Source organism: Equus przewalskii, chromosome 14 (assembly GCF_037783145.1).
Source record: "Equus przewalskii isolate Varuska chromosome 14, EquPr2, whole genome shotgun sequence".
NCBI lineage: Eukaryota > Metazoa > Chordata > Mammalia > Perissodactyla > Equidae > Equus > Equus przewalskii.
Genome location: NC_091844.1, coordinates 31,590,113 through 31,609,111, shown reverse-complemented (window position 1 = coordinate 31,609,111; position 18,999 = coordinate 31,590,113). Strand labels below are relative to the sequence as shown.

The following is an 18,999-nucleotide window of genomic DNA, read 5'->3' as shown; positions in this document are numbered from 1 at the left end:
TGTAAGAGGCATTTACATTTGTAAGGGAAATCTCCATTTGTAAAGATATCTCCCTCTCTGTACCAGGAAGAGGGGGATGACCTTATCTCTAGAAACTCTTATCAATGCAGAAGGCAAGGACTTAAATCTGCACAATAACCTTACCTGGTTTACTGTGCTTTTTCAGTAATCTACCGTAACTGACTCCCCCCACCCCAACATCCTCCTTTGTCTTTCACTGAAGATGATATTTAAGGTGACCTCAGCCATTTTAGAGAGTTAGTTGCCCAGTTTTCCTGGGTTTCTCCCGTGTAATCATGTCATAAAGCTTTGTTTGATTTTCTCCTGTTATTCTGTCTTATGTCAATTTAATTCATACCCCAGCCAGAAGGGCCTAGAGGGTAGAGGAATTTTTTTCCTCTCCTGTATTGCTTAAACAGAAATGTAGAAGTGAAGAAGTCTGGGAAGGATATACATGAAAATGGTAGCAGGGTTTCTCTGGGGTGGTGGGCTGAGGCGTGATCATGCCAGGAAGATGACTTAGGGCACAGAAGTCCATCTGGGAGCAGCACAGGCCATACTGGGAAAGCCATGACAGGGAGGGGAAGGCAGCAGAGTCCGGGGCAGGGATGCGTCCTCCTCACACTCTAACTCTCAAGAGCTCAGGTGTCACCAAGCACCTCAGGGTTTTCCTTCCTTGGCTCTCACACAGGAATAAAAATAGGCAGGCAGGAGCACTGCAGGAGGAACACACCACCTGACCAGCACAAAAGGCACCAGCTGGATTTATTTTATTAGATTCCAATCATGTTGTTTCGTCCAAATGACACTTGAGCCTTTCCCAAGATGGCATGATGTATACAGTTTCCATCGCTGCTTTCAAAAGGTCCTCTTATGTTGTGTTTTGGGTGTTTGGGGAGTGGGTTTTTCCCACTTATTTTTTTGGGAAAAAATATGTTCTTGGAGCTCTTGCTCTTTGAGAAAAGGCAGACTATTTCATATTATGGAGTTTTAGACCACCACTAAATATTAAACTCACCCTGCCTGCTCTCTATTCATGAATTGCTTCTAAAAGTATCCTAATTTTGGAAATCTCATAATTCCAGTGGAAAAAGCAGAGGCTAAAAATACAACAGAATCCTTGCTGTGGAAGGCGAGAGAGCGGTTGATGGTTACGAGCACAGGCTCTGGATGCAGAGACTCGGGTTTGAATCCTGCCTCTGCCACCTGGATGAAGCCTTGAGATGTCCTAGCCTTCCTCCTTCTGCATAAGATGGCGAGTCCACTTGCTCCACGGCTGGCTCTGAGGCAAAGCTTGTTAAGTACTGTACTCAACAAATTGTCTGGAACAAACCGCTCAGCTGTTAGCTCTTCTATCACCATCCCTGACCATCCCAAGACGCTAACAAATCCTCACATGTGATACCACCACTATGGTACATAATCTCCCCTTCCCTCCATAAATTCAGGGTAGTGTGTGGACTGAAAGTCCAGGTGTCCCCTTCAGCCCCTAATTATAGTTATTTTCACAGGTGAGGATGAGCAGAGACACCCAAAGCCAGCAGCAGATGTTGACTCAGGGCTGCCAGGCAGCCTTGCTCCTGGCTGCAGCACGTCCCTGTCCAGCAGCAGCCTCCAGGACGTGGCGTCCAAGTGTCTTGGCTGATTGCAGTTACCTGCGAGTCCCAGACGTGACTGGTTGGTGAATGGCTTGGTCACTCACCGACAGTGGACACTGGGGAGTTAAGTTGAGACTGCAAGGGTCTGCCGCGGTTCACATAACCGGCTTCTCCGTGCTCACTAAAGTAGTCAAGGAGTGAATATGGAGAGATGAAGGGGCGGAGACTAGTGGATCTAATTTGATTTAGACATTGAAAAAGGCTTTTGATAAGCTCCACAAAAGGCCATTTAGACAACCACTAGGGGCTGGAGGGAGTCCCTCATCAGGGCACGGAGCCAGGCTCCTCAAAGTATGGTCTATGGACCAGCAGCTTCACAGCCCTGGGAGCTTGCTGGAAAGCCGAGGTCATGGGCCCCACCACAGACCCAGTGAATTAGGATCTTTGGGGTGGGGCCCAGGAATCTGTGTGACAAGCTCTCCAGGTGATTTTTTAAAAGTCAGGTTTAGTGGGGTAGAATTGACGTACAGCACCGTTTGCCTGCAGGTGATTCTGATGCACACTGAGGTCTGAGGACAGGAAACAAAGGTGAGAGACAAAAGGCCTCTCAGAAACGTGGAATGACGGGGCCCTGAAGGGATCCTTTTGGAGCCGATCCTTCTAGCTCTTCCAGCTCCTGTGACACCGAGGCCTGAAATCTGCTGAGGTTCTCTGAGGCGAAGTGTCCGGTCAATAGAAAAAGACTCAAAGAAAGACTCTGGATCTGTCTTTTGGGAACACTATTCTCCAAAATGAGGGGTGAGGCACAGACTCGAAGCCATGGTCTCATGTGACCTGTATTTATGGATATTTTGCCACTTCTGATAAATGACGTGAGGAGGCTTTATAAAAATAAGTACCATAAAAGGGGGATGCAAATGAGAAAGGGGTGCATGTGTGTGTGTGTGAGAGAGAAAGAGAGGAAGGGGGAGGGAGACAGAGGAGACACACACACATAGACAGGAAGGGAAAGAAGGAGGGAGGGAGACAGAGAGACACACAGAGGGAGAGACAGAGATAGAGAGATGGAGAGAGGCAGGCAGAGAAGGGGAAGGAGGGGAGAGAGAGGGAGAAAGAGAGAGACAGAGACAGGCAGTGAGAAAGGGAAGGAGATAAGGACAAAGACAAGTAAGGGTAGAGGTCAAAAGAAGCAAAGAAGTCAGGTATGCGGTTAACATAGGCAGACACGCATCAGAGTCACATGCACCTGTGAAGCTTAGTGGCAAAGCTAGCTCTGTGCCTCCTAGCTGTCCAAGCAAAGATGCACACAGTTCATTGGATAGAAACGCACCCTTTCTGCACACGCAGGACAGGTTCAGCTTTGCCCGAGTCTGTGGTCAGGGAGCAACTTCTCTCCTCCTGCGGTGCTTTCGATGGGCACTTCATGTGTTATGGTGGACAGCACCCTCTGACCTCCCAAAGACAATGCGGAAGCACCACCCATGTTAAATGTCTCTGTCCTTCACTTCCCATGGCTCAGTAAAAACCAAAGAGCCCAGGCAATGAGGAAACTCAATGCTATGGTCACATGACAGCAGTAATGAGCGCTGGCTTTGCTCTCTGCAGTCAGAGTCAGAGACCAGGGTGAGAACCGGGAGCCTGACGCTGAGCACTCGGGCTCCTGGCCCTCCACAATCCCACCTGTGTGACTCAACCCAAGGCACTCAGGGGACCAAGGGAGCTCAGTGTGAGTCAATGATCATGATCGCCAGAGGACAGTTTATTTTTAAAAACCTTTTTCCTAATGACAAAAGATGATACAGCACTATAGAAACCTTTTGAAAATGCCAATGTACAAAAAAACATCTTAGAGAATAAAACCCATCTTTAATCCACCACTTAGAACTACTTAACTACACACTGCACATCACACACACAGGCTTATGTAAGCTGATTGTTTCTATTCTGTTCATGTGTTTTCCCCCCTGACATAATAACCCATCTTAAAAGCCATCATTTAGTTCAAGACTCTGCACAGGGTACAGTCCTGGCCCCTAACCCTAAGAAGGTCAATGTGTGTAAGGTAAGTGATGGGGAATGTGGTTTGCACTTGAGAAATGGACAGGGAGAAGGGGACCAACAACAGTCGCAAGGGTGAGGCACATTCTGGCCCTCTGCTCTGCCTGTGCAACCTCAGGGTGAGCCAGGCATAGAATGAAGGGAGGCATTGGGTCGTTTGCCCCTAGAGGACCCGTGCAGCCTTGTGGGCTAAAGCACCTAAAAGCCCTGTGCAAAGTCCAAAGCATGCCACAATGAGAGGGGCAGTAACTGTTCTTGTTTTGGGGTTTCTTAAGGTGTTTGCCTCAGAAACCACTGGAATCAGCAAAGAAAATCCCCAATACCACAGTATGGTCAGTCCAGACAGACAGGACCATTCCTACTCATGTTCCTATTGATCCCAGAAGCTTAACCAAGGGTCAAGAGGAAAGAGACTCTGGGGCAGGTTGGGGAGGGGAGAAGAGGGGTTACTCCTTTCGGAGTGCATGCCATGTGCCAAGTGCTATCCTTACGTCATCTCATGAATCCAGCAGGGCAGGTGGTCGCCACAGGTGGAGGGTTTGCCCAGTAGCTGACAGCACCAGCTTCTCGTTGGGGGGTAAAACTGCTTCTAGTTATTCTACAAAAATGAGCTTTACAAGGAACCCCCAAATTCCCAGCATCTTCCCAGAGAATGAGTTTTCCAGCCTCTATCTCAGTCTCTCTTTCCCTCCCCACTTTTCTCTCTCTCTTTCTCCCTATTCTTTTTCTACTATTCTCCACTGTCTCTCCTTCTCCCCCTCTTTATTCTTTCTCTTCTTTCTGAAAACTCAAGAACTATCAAATGAAGGAAGGAAAGGCCTAGAGAATTAAAATGGAAAAAGAAACCCACTTAGAAAAGGAAGACAGTGAAGGCTGACAAGGACACTCCAAAGCAGGCCCTCGGGAGGTCCATGGGGGGAGAGGAGAGGGCTGCCTGGCTCCCCAGGGCTGTGGACCCTGCACTCCTCCTGCAGGCACCCAGGCTGATTGGAAAATCAACTGTCCCAGTTTTCAGAACAGACTTCATCTCGAGCCCATGCGCAGCTGGAGTTTCAAAGCCGCTCAGTTCCCGCTGCTGTGAAATTTATGAGAGGCCTCTTCAACATGTTAACCAAACGCACATCTTGCAGACACCGCTGTTCTCCGGGGAAGCTGTGAAAGCTTTGCCCAGAGACCACAGACCCACTAATAGGGCCTGGAGCCCAGCTCCACTCACAGGAAGAGGGTCTGGAATAGCAATCAAGGGGCACGGAAACCACAGATTCAATTCACAGGAGGGGTCCCTCCAGTTCAGAAGGGCCCGGGAGGCAGTCACCTGGACAGCTCCTTCCGACAGCCCTGCTCCCCAGGGAGCGGCGTCCACACCACCAAGTACAAACTCCCGCCTTTAAAAGCAGCCCTAATTGGATTTTCCGCTGGGCTGGTCGGTGGGAGCTGGCTGAGGCCGTGACTCCTCACTTTCTTCTCCAGATGTCAGACGTTGCAAACACGTTTGCCTGTTGCAAAGCTTACATCATTTATAGCCATTTCATTACTTCCACAAATACCATGGCTAACTTTCTGACCATTTAATAACGAGGCCTAGCTTTTTAGTAGGAACTTTCAGCCAAAGCTTTTGACCTGGGACTAAATATTTTCTCTCCAGACACTACAATGGCAAAGCCAACTAATGCTTCCGGAATGTCTAGGAGAAAAGGCAGGAGATTAATTTAAGGAAGATGGGAGTCAGCAAGCAGCCCCCGGTGAAGCCAGGGGAGAGTATACATCTGAGGTCTGCACTCTGACACTCTCAGGTGGGGCCAGGCTAGAGTCACAGCACTTCTGGGCTCAGTTCTGGGATGGTCGAGGCTCACTTCAGGCCACCAGTGGGCCCATTTTACAGGGATGGAACTCCACGCTCACATGGGGCAATGCATGAATCTGAAAAATTAGCCAGCATGTGAAGGAAAGGCTGGTCCAGAGGCTCACACCCAGGGGAGGTGGAAATGCTGAGGCAGGGCTTAGAGAAAATGATAACACAGTACACGGGTACCTCTCCAGAGAGAGACTGCTGAGCAGGGGCCCTGGTCCCCTGGGCATTTGGTGAGCGAGAATAAGAGTTCCTAGAAGTTTTCTAAATGATCCCAGAGAGGAAGAGCATTGTCAGTATCATGTGTGGCAATGCTACTGACATTTACCACACAGAGGAATGCCCCATCAAGGAAGATACTCGCCGAGGGCATTTCCTGAGGCTGTGTGAGTGGGTGGAAGGGGGAAGTTTTCAAACAAGCAGTGGAAGTCAGTAGAGTATAGAAAAGTGATCCCAGTTACATTTATATCAGGAGTAGGAAATTCATCTTATTCTCAAGGGCTACTGACCAACGAGGGGAACTTGATTTTGCAGTTTTGGGGTCGTTATGTGTGGTAAGTATAATCATGCATCTCATTCACTATTAAACCCAAGAACACTGAATACTTAAAAAATAACAGATATAAAACAATTTGAAAGCTGAATTTAGCTTCACAGTACCGTCACTTAAGAGAGGAGGGCGTTCATTTTAGTTAAGCAATAAAAGAAGAAAGTGAGTTTAAGCGGTGCTTTGGGTGCTTTGATTCCTCCTGCCGTTCTACTTGAGGTGAGCGGGAGGGTAGAGCAATTTTTATCACCACCATCCGCCACCCCAAGATTCTCAATTTCCTAAGAGTAACTCTTATACTTAAAAGATACATATTTTTCCTTAACACGATCCCTGAACACAGATTTACTAAGTCTTCAGCAGTCTTTTCCAACACGGGCTAATTGTGACCCTTTTCGACCTCCACCTTTCCCAGATCTTAAACTCGCTTTAGACCCCACCTATCCCCTATCCCCACTTAAGGGCACGGATGCTGTACAATCTTAATAAACCTCAAACCACTCTGTGGGGTAAGCATTACTAATCTCTATTTTTCAAATAAGAAAATGAAACTAAAGCTTCGATAGCCTTGCCAATGGACATGTAGCCAGAAAGTACTAGAATTGGAATTTTATCTCAGTTCTCTCTGATTTTAAGAGAATAAAGAGCTGTAGAAAATTAGGACACTATTCAAGTCCAGAAGGGCATATGCTGTGAGGGCACATAACCAAAATGTGTCAATCATGTGGCAGTGAGGAAGGGAACACTTCACTTGTTGAGCAGTTTCTAGTATCAGAAAGGGGGCACTTTTAGGAAAAACAAGAGGAAGTATTACTTTATTTGGGGGAGGAATGGGGAACTATACATATGGAACTTATTATTTCCACAAGGAGCAGTGGCTGAAAAGTATAAATAGATGCAAAAGAGATTTCTATACATCCACGGCCGATGGTTAATTGAGGAGGAGCTGGAGGTAGGGTGGGGGCCGGTTCACAGGATGGTACTGAGCTGCCCCACAAAGAACGTCCCCCCAGAGGCCCCACCTCTGGCTACAGGGTGCTCACATCCGAGAGACCGGGAACTTCTGGCTCAGAGCAGGGCTGAAATGGACTCTCGAATTGCTTTTGAAGCTTTAAACAAGATGCTGGGGGAACCTAAGGGAAGATCTCAGTTCATTTCACTCCTTCTGGTCATTACTCTTTTTGGGTAAAAACCCAAGGGGCATCAGATGTGATGGAACAAAACTTAAAGAAGCAGACAATGTATTTTTCACTTTTCTACAAAGATATGGGTTACTAATTACACAGCACATGTGGGTGTGGATGTGTGGATGTGTGTGTGTGTGAGAGAGAGAGAGAGAGAGGGAGGGAGGGAGGGAGGGAGGGAGAGAGAGAGGAAAACAGATACACATTCAAGAGAAAGTCACTGGTGGTATTTGACCCCAATGGGGTTCATCCTGCTTGTGCTTATTTCGAAGGCAAAGGCAGAATTTGCATCACTTTTGGTACCCTTTTCTATTCCAGCAGGGAGAAGAGAATCAATTAACACGAACACAGAAATACTTTGCTAGGTTCATATCCCATCCAAAGCACCTGGGCTTAGAGTTTTTGATCCCACTGTGGATTTCCTGAGGGTGGTCTATGATGATGATGATGATGACTGCTGTTATTAATAGTACCTACTATTAATAAATTGTCTACTAACTGCATGCACTATGCCCAGCATTTTATACAGAGAATTCCATTTACTCCTCACAAAAATCCTGTGAGGCAGCCACTACTATCCCAGTCTCATAGATGAGGAAAGTGAAGCGGAGGGAGGTTAAGATTATTCAGTGTTGCTAAATTAGTAAATGGCAGAGCCCAAGCCAGAACTCATGGTTGGTTACCTCTAAAACTCTCGCTCTTTCTAATATACCACATTGTTACTTGTGAGGGTGAGGGTGTGTGTGTGGGGGGGAGAAAGAGAGGGAGAGGGAGACAGAGACAGAGGGAGGGACGGAGGGAGGGAGAGAGAGAGAGCGCGGGTGTGTGTGAGAGAATGAGTTGAGGGTTAAGAAATCCTTATGGGCACTTTCCACGGCTAAGACAACTTTTTCATTTGAAGAGTAAACAAATTAGGAATTACCATGAAATTCTCAGGGCTATTTTAAAATTAAATAAGCTAAAACTCCCCAGGCAAAATGGCTTTAATTAGCAAAGAGGCTTTAGGATCTAAAATAAAATCTCAGTGAAATCATGTGACATGTGGGCTAAAACCAGAGCCTGCGCACACAGATTTCACTGTGGCCTCTTACCTGTACCCAGTTCCCAGGCAGCACTACCTCTTCCCCAAAAAGGCATGAGGAAGGGAGAAGCATGTGCGACAAGCCCCAAGTAGCCCCCAAACTGCATTCTAGATCCATTCTAGATTAAAATAAGATGGAAATAGAAAGGAAACGCACCAGAAACAGGTCATTCCCTCCCCACTGAGATCCTCTGCCTTCTCAGAAATCCCTTCTCCAGGCCCCCGGTCAATCCTTCTATCCCTACCTCGGCCTTAGTAATTTTAAGAAAAACCCAATTAAGAAAATTGTAGGTCATGATTTTGCTTTGAAGACTGAAAGCCAAACCTCCCCTCTCTCTTTTACTATTTAATAATTTGATTTCAAAGAGACAGCTCACTTCTTTCTTTCATATCTTTAAACCAGAAAGCCCCTTATTTTAATTAGATCCTCTTGGGTGTCAACCAGCATTTTGAAAATACTTCACTTCAAATTTCCATTTACAAAGTAAATAAGGATATCTATGTTTGGCTTTCATCAGCCAGCTTTGCGCCAGAACAGGAACGGCTCTGGGAATGAGAGCCCAGTCCTGCTGGATGGGGAATTCTGTTTCGGCTTTGTTGGAGGAACAGCCCCGTTGGAGCCCAGGGCTACCTGGCTTTGCAGTCTGTATGTGTCTCTGTTCTCCTCTTTATTAATATCAAAATTGTTAGGTAAAGTGGGTGGCAGGAAACCCTCAATTTACCCTTAGGAAAAAATGCTTCCTCTTGTTGAGTCTTTGAACCATAATTCTTCAAACACTCCACACTCAGTACATGTAAGCACTACTGGGACGATTGTTTTCTAGAACATTCTACACCCTCAGAACTTTTTCATTTATAGTCTGCGGATGCATTTTGGGTGGATGAAGGATACTCCTCATTTTAAATGAGGAAAAAGAGGTATCCAGAGGCAAATTTAAGGCAAAGCCCAACAGTCTTAAAAACATTGATATGAATTGGCGGCTGGAACTTTGTCCCATCCTAAAAACGTAACCCTTCTTTTCCCATCTGAGTTTTATATTGATGATTTTTGGTTGCCCTTAGATGAAAGCCCTTCAATCAAGATTATATTCCTGAGGAAAGACGTTGAGATGTTAAGAGAATGGTGGGGTTATGGGTGATCATTTTCTCTTTCATAATTTTCCAAATTTTATCAAATGAACATTTTAGAGTTTAAAAAGACACATGATCTAAAATTAAAACCCAGTACTATTATAAACATAAGTATAGTTTAAACAACTTTTATTTTTTATTGTTTTATTCACAGATAGAACTATAGTTTTATAGAAGACTGGCCTTTAGGAACCTAGATTTGAATCTGCATAAGAAAAATCATGCTACTATCATGTGTTTTATCATTAAAAGTGGATAAGGAGGAGCGAGACACAAATATTTAGAGATGACGGGATGCTCAGATGGAAGATGTTCAGTAGAGCTGACCTCAGGCGTAGCCTCTAGGCACAGAAACCTCACTCCCTCCCACTATAAATAACAACACAACCCAGAAAGAACAGGCCTCTGTGATCCACTCCATTTCCAATCACTACACTCATGTCATTTTCTTTTTTAATTTAAAGAGGACAGCAGGGAAACCACTCTACGAAGTAGGCAGGGAATGAGAAGAAGGTTCCTTTAAACCCCCGTTCCTTTCCCTCCTGGGCATACAGACTACACTTCCCAGCCTGCCTTGCAGGTAAGTGTGACCCTGTGACCAGGTTATGGCCAATGGATGTGAGCAGAAGGGATATGCACCACTCCCAGGTTTGGTCCATAAAAACCTCCCCACTGACATCTCCCTTTTTCTTTCCCTAGCTGCTGGCTAAATGCAGAGAACTCTTCCAAGGGCATGGAGGAGGGAGGAGCCACAAGACGGAAAGAGCCTGGATCCTTGAATAACCACTTGGAAAAAAGACTGCAAGGCCAGTATCACCTGCACAGACTTTGACATGAGCAAGAAATCAATAGCATTTGGGGTTTATCTGCTACAGCAGGAGTGTTATTCTAATGCAAGCCTGAAGTCTGAACAGCTTTTAGAGGTTGATTAGACCTTCTGATGAGGGAGAAATCCTCATAATAAATAATTTGCTTTTCTCCCATTCTCCCATCGTCCCTTCTGGGAACCTCCCCCAAACACCAACATGTCTTACACTTAGAATCTGAAGCTGATCTGGCCCTGATTGGAAGCCTCCACTTTGAAACCCTTGCTCCACAGCTTAAGGTATGCTCTGTCCATTTTCCGGCCCAGAGGGGCCGAGTCAACTCCACAAACCTCTGCAGGGATGCTAATAGGCTTTTAGGGGCCAGGAGTGACCAGTCCTTGCTCTAATTGCTTATGAGATCAGCATTTGTAACTGAGCAACGTATATTATGGAGCAAAGGCTGCTTCAAGTCTAAGTCTGAGAACAAAATACAAAGCGCTGCCACAATCGACAGCAAGCCGGGCCCAGCAGTTTTGACGGAAATGACACAGCTGATGTGAAGTTACTGGGAAATCACCAAGGCTGGATAGCATCGTGACTACTATAACTCTAGTCTTCCTGAAGCAGAAGGTGAGGACCCTACAATTTCTCGAAATGGCCATATCTTGAGTCTCACCAGCTGTAAAATCTTAATACCAGTGGAAAAAACAACTACACACATGACCACCCGACCCAGAATATCTTGATAATATCTCATTATCATTGGGGCTTTTTATCCATCTTTTAGTATTACTACTGCATTCCATATAAAACAACTTTTACTCTAGAACATTTTGCAAATGCTTATCATTTCTAGTAGTTTTCATTTTTTTGTCCTTTGCCTAAGGGACTGTGCTTTTTTGATCTCTTTTCCTTTGTACTAATTTAGAATATATGTACTCTCTTTTTAATCTATTGATGGTAATCTTTAAATTTTTAAAAAATTTAACTTATTTTCTCTAATTATCCATTTTAAGAATGAAATCAGATGTTCCATTAAATATGAAATTGAGCACACTCTTACTTCCTCCTTCCTCTTGTTTCAAGTTACCAGTTACTATAATCTGATTTCATATCCTCATTAAAATAGAAGTTACATATAAAAATAATTAATTTTGACACCTGTATTAGTATAACTAAATTGACAGCAGTTACTTGGACACACATTATCACTGGGTTTCCTATACCACCTCTTCTCCACTTGGGGACTTTTTATCTTGATACGGCTGTTATCTAGCTGAAGAGGATCTTGGAACATTTTTCCCAGGAAGGACACGTGTGGGGTGTGCCTAAATAATGAAGTATTATGTGTCTGAGAATATCTTTCTGTGCTCTCATCCACGTTCACGGCTTTGCATATGAATGACAACTTGGGTCACAATCTGCAGACCCCTAGTTCTCCTGTCACTGACTTCTGGCTTGTAGTGGATGAGAAGGCTGAAGGCGGCTTTACCATATTCCTTTAGTAATCTGTTTTGATTTTCACCTGGATGCTCATGAGACTTTTGTTTGTCATGAAAACTTGTCAAGTTACAAGGAAAGCTAATGCCTTCAGTCTTAAAGACAAGTCTTTTTCAGCTTAAGAAAGCTCTCTTTAATTATTTCTTTGATGATTATGCCGACCTTAGTTTGCTTTATTTTTTTCTTTTGGAATTATTGTTATCTCAATATTGGATCATTTAGTTCTGTTTCCCAGACTTCTTTATTCTCATCATTTTTTTCCCTCATTGATTTTATCTTTGTATCCTTTTGAGTTTTGGGAGATATTTCCCAGATATTCTTTTTTTGTTGTTGTTAATTCCACTGATTTGATTTACTGTAATATCCAGTCTGTTGCTCATTGGTCCATTGTGAATTCACAATTGGTTGCCATATTTTTTCGTCTCCTTGCAGCTGTGTTTTACTTATAGTTCCCTGCTGTGGTTTCATAGATGCAATGTCAGCTTCAGTCTAGAAAACACAAATTAGAGATTACCCATCCTCTCTCATTTCTTAGAAGTAGAGACAGTCATTGAAATTCCTCAAGAACATTCTTCTTGTATAATGAATCTTTTCATGTGGCCAGTAATTTCTTGCATCATCATCTTTACAGACAAAGATCTAGTTTGTAGAGTATGATGGGGAGTTAAAGTAGGTTCCATCAGAGACTGTGTGGCTCTGTCCAATATTTTGGGCCCAGATAAAGATAGAAAAGGGAAAGTTTAAATATACTGGCTTTAAATATCTGAGGAATTTGTTTGGTAGAAGCAGGAGACAGAACAAGTACAGCAGAGGGTTTTATCTTTGGGCCAGAAGGTTGTTTTTTTTCTTCCCTCATTTGCCAGGCACCCATGCCAAGCCAGGATAAGAGCTGGCCAAGTTCATCACTCACTGTGGCCCTGACTGGTGTCCTTTCCTGAGGTGTTGATAGGATCCAGATGGACCTCCTCAGCCCATTGCCTCATGGCCCACCATCACCCCCATATCCTGGCCTTCCAAGGTTGGGCTGTTGGTGTAATTCTACTAATGACAATCCCTTCATCTTCTGGAGAGATGGTGGCTTCACTGGGGCAGGATGGGTCCCATCCTCATATTCACTGGCAGAAATTCTTCCGAGTTTCTTGTACAGTCATATTGCTCAATGACAGAGAAACGATCTGAGAAATGCATCGTTAGGTGATTTTGTTACTGTGTGAACATCATAGAGTGTACCTACACACACTTAGATGGTACAGCCTACTACACACCTAGGCTATATGCTATTAATCTTATGGGATCACCATCATATGTACGGTCCATTGACCAAAACGTCGTTATGTGGTGTGTAACTGTACCGATATAAGTTTAGAAATAGTTTCATATTCCACTGATCACTCATTTTAATGAGCATCCAAGGGCAGATGGGAGAAAGCAGGAGTAAAAGTGGTATGCTCAAGCCTCCCTTCATTTTCCCACAGACATTTTCCACATTATACACATGCAGGGTGACCAATGTCACAGTGCCTCACCACCATTTAGAAAGTTTCTCCAGAAGGCTATTTCCAATATAAGTGCATTCTCAGTTCTCCCTATGGGAATCCCCAGCAAAGTGTCAGCAAGTACATTTGCCTGCTCAAAGAATAGCCTGGTTTCCCCCAGTGGATGTCTGAGCCTTACTTGGCCAATATCCCCCAGAGCTGCATCCTCATCCCTCTCTCAAAGGTCTGCTGGGATTCCCAAAGAGAAAACTCAGTGCCAGTGTTCCGGCTCCTTCCATGATCTAAAGGCTTTGCCTCATAAACAGTTGGGAATTCTTGGTTTAAACCCCACAGGCTAAGCATAAACCAACCATGTCAGAACTTTGCTCTTAAAAGAAGAAATGTTAGGGGATTTCAGAAACACCAGGGTCATTTTACCTCTTAATAGTTTCTCTAAGCCATACTGGTTCAGAAACAAAGATCTTATATTTTGATGAAACACTTCTTTTCCATCAAAAGTAAAATAATAGAAATGAAACCCTAAAGGGCCCCATTTCACAAAATTTTTCCCTAACCTAGAAACCAAATATCACAGAGTTGGAGGTGCTCAAGTCTAGCTTTCTAGCCAGCCCAGAGCCTTTCCATATGGTGTCCCTGAGAGGGAGCACCCTGACTGTGCATGACCCTTCTAGTACTCAGGGGCTCGTTACCCTCTAAGGCAGCTCATTCTATTTGGGGCAACCTCTCGCAAGGAGGTTCTTCCTTAAACCAAGCTGGCACATGCCTCCCTGAGACCTCTCTGCCTATTGGTTTGAATTCTGTCCTTAGAAGCCACACAGAGTCAGTTTCCCTCTTCTAGTCAACAGTCTTTCTGTATATCTGCAGTCCGCTATCAAATCTCTGAGTCTTCGTGGTGATAAACTCTCTGTAGCAGCCAGCCTCCAAGATGGCTCCCAGTGTTCCCCACCTGCTGATATCCCGGTAGCCATGGCCTTGTGAAGTCCCCTTCCACACTGTCTAAAGGGTTGGTTTTGTGAGCGACAGAATATGCCTGGTATGTGACAGCAGAGGCTAGGTCATAGAAGGACTATAACTTCTGTCCTGCTCTCCTTCTCTCTTCCTGGGGGAAGCTAGTTGCCAGGTCAACAGGACACTCAATGGAGAGGCCCATGTGGCAAGAAACTGAGGCCTCCAGCCAAAAGTTATCTGGCCGCCAGTCAAGCCTTCAGATGCCAGTGCAGCCCCAGTTGACATCTTGACGGCAACCTCTACAGGATACCCTGAACCAGAACCTCTCAGCTAAGCTGCTTCTGAATCCTGGCTCTCAGAACCTATGTGAAATAAACATTTATTGATTTAAGCTGCTAAATTTTGGGGTAATTTGTCACACGGCAATAAATAACTAATATACACTCCAAGTTCCTATAAATACTCTTTAAGTGAGAAAGTCTGTAAACTTTTTACCTCACAACAGATTCTGTCATTTTTTTAGCGTCTTTCTTAAAATAGTCCACTACAGAGTAACGACAACCACAATAACAACTATAACAAGAACATTTACGAAATGCTTTAGATGTTGGGTTCTGTGCTAAGAGTTTTACATGTCCTACCTAAGTTAATTCTTATAAAAGCCCTGTGACATAGTTCTATTATTCTACCCATTTCACAGCTGAGGAATATAGTTTAGAGAGGTTTAGGGCCTTGCCCAAAAGCATAGAACTAGGAAAACACAGAAGGGAAATCCAAAAACAGGCAGTGTAACCCCAGAGCCCATACTTTAAAGCTCTGGGCTATGGGAACAGAGTACAAGATGAAGTCCATCTCCCATGACCTGATTTCTACACTAACATAACTTAAATCTCTGTCAATTTTGCTAGCAGTCCTGGCATGCTATTTCATTATATAAGTTTGTGGTCAGCTACAGCCTCTAGCTTTTCTCCACACAAACTGCTGTCAAACTTGGCCTCATATCCTTCCTAATTAATTCAATCTTCTTAACCTAAATACTGTTAAGTGTATCACTGTTCAATTTAATCTGGTTGCTTGGCTTTGATCCATCGTTCTAGCTCAATACTTTTTTCCCCCCCTTTGAGTTTTTATTCTATCATCCAACACTTAAGCTATCATTCTGGGCTTTGTGTCACCTCTAAATTTGATAAATTTGCCTTATATGTCTTTTTTCAATTTGCTCATAAAATTCTCAACAGGAAAGGAAGACAAATCCTGTTGGCATACCCTATAGGTCCTCTCCCAGGTCAACATGAACACATCAGCAAACATTTTCTGGGGATGCTCTCGTTAAAAACTTCCTGTCCTTCCCAAAAGCTCACAGATGAACCCATGTAGGGTATGCCTGGGGATCTATTCATTTAAGGAGGTTACTGTCATTATTCCATCTTACTGACCAGCTACCCTTTCAACCCACATTTCTCCACTCTGTCCTACTGAATACTTTGATTTAGTCATGTGCCTTGTTGAAATCAAATTGTATTATCTCGAAAGCATTACCCTGGCAGTATTTCCCTCATCAGTCCTATAACACTAAAAAAGAAATAAAGTTAGTCTGCTGTGACTCATTTTTGGTGGATTCATTCAGGCACCCAAGTATTCATTTTCTACCTCCTGAAATAATTTGGTCTAGAGTTTTCTTGGAGTATCACCAAGTATTATCATCTACAGTCTAAAGAATCTTCAGGTGTTTTTACTTATTTAAAGTCAGAATCATGTTAGTCTTTTTCTACCCTCTGAGCAGTTTTCACATTTACTACTATTTCTTAAAAATTACCGACAGGGATGGAACAATTTTTAGGGCAAGTTTCCTCAGTATACTAAGGTATAATTCATCTGCACCTTTGAAAATAAATTCATTTATGGCATTAAGTGGTCTTTTACGAGGATCCTCATTTGCCCTTCTGTTTCTTATTTACTGTGTTTGTTTTATCTTGTCTAGTTTGAAGACCCTTCTCCTTGACAGAAAACATGAAAACAAGATTATACTCAGTGGTAGTCTTTTCCTGGTTCTGCACTAACCTTATTCTATCTGCACCAAAGAATGGACTTATTCCTTCCTTTCTTACCTGTCTGTTCCCAAATATAACTTTAAAAATCCCTTTTTGTGTGTGGCCAGTAGCCACGTGGGCAATCCTCAGTTTCTTCTGTCCTTCAGTTTTCCTGACATTCTCGTAAACACCTGCCAGAACCCAGCATAACACATGCCACCCAGGAGGCATCAACCTGGTTGTTCACTCAACAGAGTGCCATTCCGTACTGTTCTTTGTCATACCTCTTGGGACATGTCTTTCTTTGATTTCTGCACAACTTATTCAACGGTACACCAGAGAACTCCCCCTGCAGATGAACTTGGGGCTTCTTTAAATGTGCTTTCCTTGTCTTTCCCATGCACTCTCTGACTATAAGCTTGGAACCATTATGAACCTCCCAACCTCCCCACACCATATTCCTTTTTCGAATCCTACACAGGGGATCACATCCGGTTTTTCTCTGAATTTTTGTAGACTTGGCTTTCCTGAAGTTGAACTATGCCTAATGTTTCCTTCTTTCACTGTTACAAACTAAAATGACACATACAGATACCAACCTGTTATCCTTTCTGGTCAAGACTCCATTCAAAGAAGCAGGTGTCCCTGTTGTCTTCTCACCCTTCTGAGTAATCGCACTACCAACAGGTATGTAAAGAATTTTTCAGGTGTCCAATTTGTGCCATGCTGAGATTTCCAGAAAACGTACCAATCTGGAGTTTGCTGTCAAACCACATTCTGTCCTTATGACTACTTTGTAATCAGGACCCAAACAGTATTAATTACTTGGATAAACCACCTATCCATAGACTTGATCCATGATGATATCACTTTTGATATTCCCTCCTGTTATATCTTGAATCGAACATCCATGTCTCTGTTGAGCTTGTGCTCAACAACTTGGGGCTGCCAGGCAAACATTTCTCCACTTCCTAACAGCACCGAGATTTTCTTTTGTGGAGTTACCTTTTCCACTGTGGGTTTACACTGGTTTATGGCCACAATCACATGCCCTACCCTCCCTTATATCCTCTCCCCCTAGAATTTGAATCTTGAGAAGACAAAGAGATAATACAGGTGGAGTTCATGCCTTACAACTGCGGCATGTTGAGCACAGTTCCTGTTCTGAGATGGGTTCTGTGATTCCAATTCATGGCTCCCTGGAGCCACCTCGGTTACTGTTCACTTCCAAGTACAATTCTCCAGCTTTCTCGTTGGTTTTGTGGGCTTCCAACAGCCTTCCAACAAGGTTGCTTTTGTTCCAGTTAGCCAGAATTGATTGCTGCAACCAAAGAACTCTAGCTGATGTACTCCAGAACAAGGCATATTCTTCCAATGACTTATTCCAATTACGTTCCTTCCCACCAAGTCTCGAAACACACAGCCTCTTGGAATCACCCAGTCAATTCACTGGACTCATCCATTTATTTCAGCTTCTCAGAAACATTTCCCTAATAAGGCCACAGGGCATTAAATTTGAAATTTTTAGTCCATTTACTGCCCCTAAAGTGAGCTCTAAATCTATAGCTACCTGAGGTTTTAAGCATTGTTTATAGTAACGCTATGTTCTGCATCATTACTGTTCTTTCTTAACTCAAGCTCTCCCTTCCTAAATTGATAAACATAACTTTATAGCCTCCTTTATTGTTTTATGAAATTTAAAAGTAAATTCAATATTGTAACTGAGAATCAATTCAAAGGGCTGAGTGCTTCTTAGTTTTCAAACTATACCTGCCACCCTCTCTATAGTATCTAGCTTTACAGTTTTATTTGAATCTTTATCTTTCTTTCCCCCATATTTCCTTTTAAGGACATACTGATCAGCTGGGTGGCTCTTTTGCCAAACATAAACTTACTTTCCTGTCTTTACATGCTACAGTCCATCTCTTGCTGGAATCTTTATAGGCCATGGTCATAGTTATATATGATGTTTATATAAGCAACAACTCCACTTAGGTGGCTGTCTGTGTTGACCATTCTCCATCATGTCTCAGATGGATGGAAAGAAAAACCAGATACCTACTAATTAGCTGCATCAGGTTCAACACTGTCCTTTCATGAGGAAGTCACAATTCATGACCATATTGCCTCCTCCTGGAACTGAGAACTCTTAGGATCTTCTACTCTCCCAGGTGTCAAGGTGATGGAGGTGAAAGGCAAAAGCTCACATAGTAAGTCTCTTAATTCATGTGTATGGAATATATTTTTCCTAGCTTCCCAAGTCAGGAAGTCATTGCTTTCTACTCCCATTGGAGTGGATCTTTTCTGCATGTACCTATCTATGGGATACTTCCTAAAAATGAAGAAAGTCTATATTTTCCTCCAGACAACATAGCAAAAATGCCCTCTCTAGACCAACATGGTGAAACAATGAACATTCAGATCTATTCCACCCCAGTCCTTATGGGAAGAAGGACCCAGGAAACAAGGGCAGGACATTTCACCTCCTTTGGTCCTTGTTTGGGTCCCTCTAGGGTGTTCTCTCAGTGTTGCCAGACCCCAGTCACAAGCTCCTAAGCAGTCTCTCAAAGACATCTGAGTAAATCCCACCCAGGTTCTTACAACTGCACCTTCTCTCTCTTTTTTTCTTGTTTTAATAACTTTGAAATTGCAAAAGCAACACATGTTCCAGGCATAAACTTGGGAGAACAGAAAACCACAAAGAAAGATAAACCTAAGTCACTTGTAAGCCCATCACTCCTAGATAACCTGTTAGCACTTTGGAGTGTAAC

At 43.6% G+C, this 18,999-nt stretch overlaps 1 protein-coding gene and 1 long non-coding RNA gene across 3 annotated transcripts in view; both read right to left on the bottom strand.

The window, feature by feature from the left end:
- TGFA (transforming growth factor alpha) overlaps nt 1–18,999 on the bottom strand; it is a 103,843-nt gene that overhangs the window by 22,314 nt on the left and 62,530 nt on the right. The window lies entirely within an intron of this gene.
- On the bottom strand, nt 12,021–14,335 carry LOC139075732 (uncharacterized). The gene is made up of 2 exons (XR_011526473.1): nt 14,197–14,335; nt 12,021–12,929 (listed from the first exon to the last, which is right to left on the bottom strand). It is a non-coding gene; the product is annotated as an uncharacterized lncRNA (long non-coding RNA).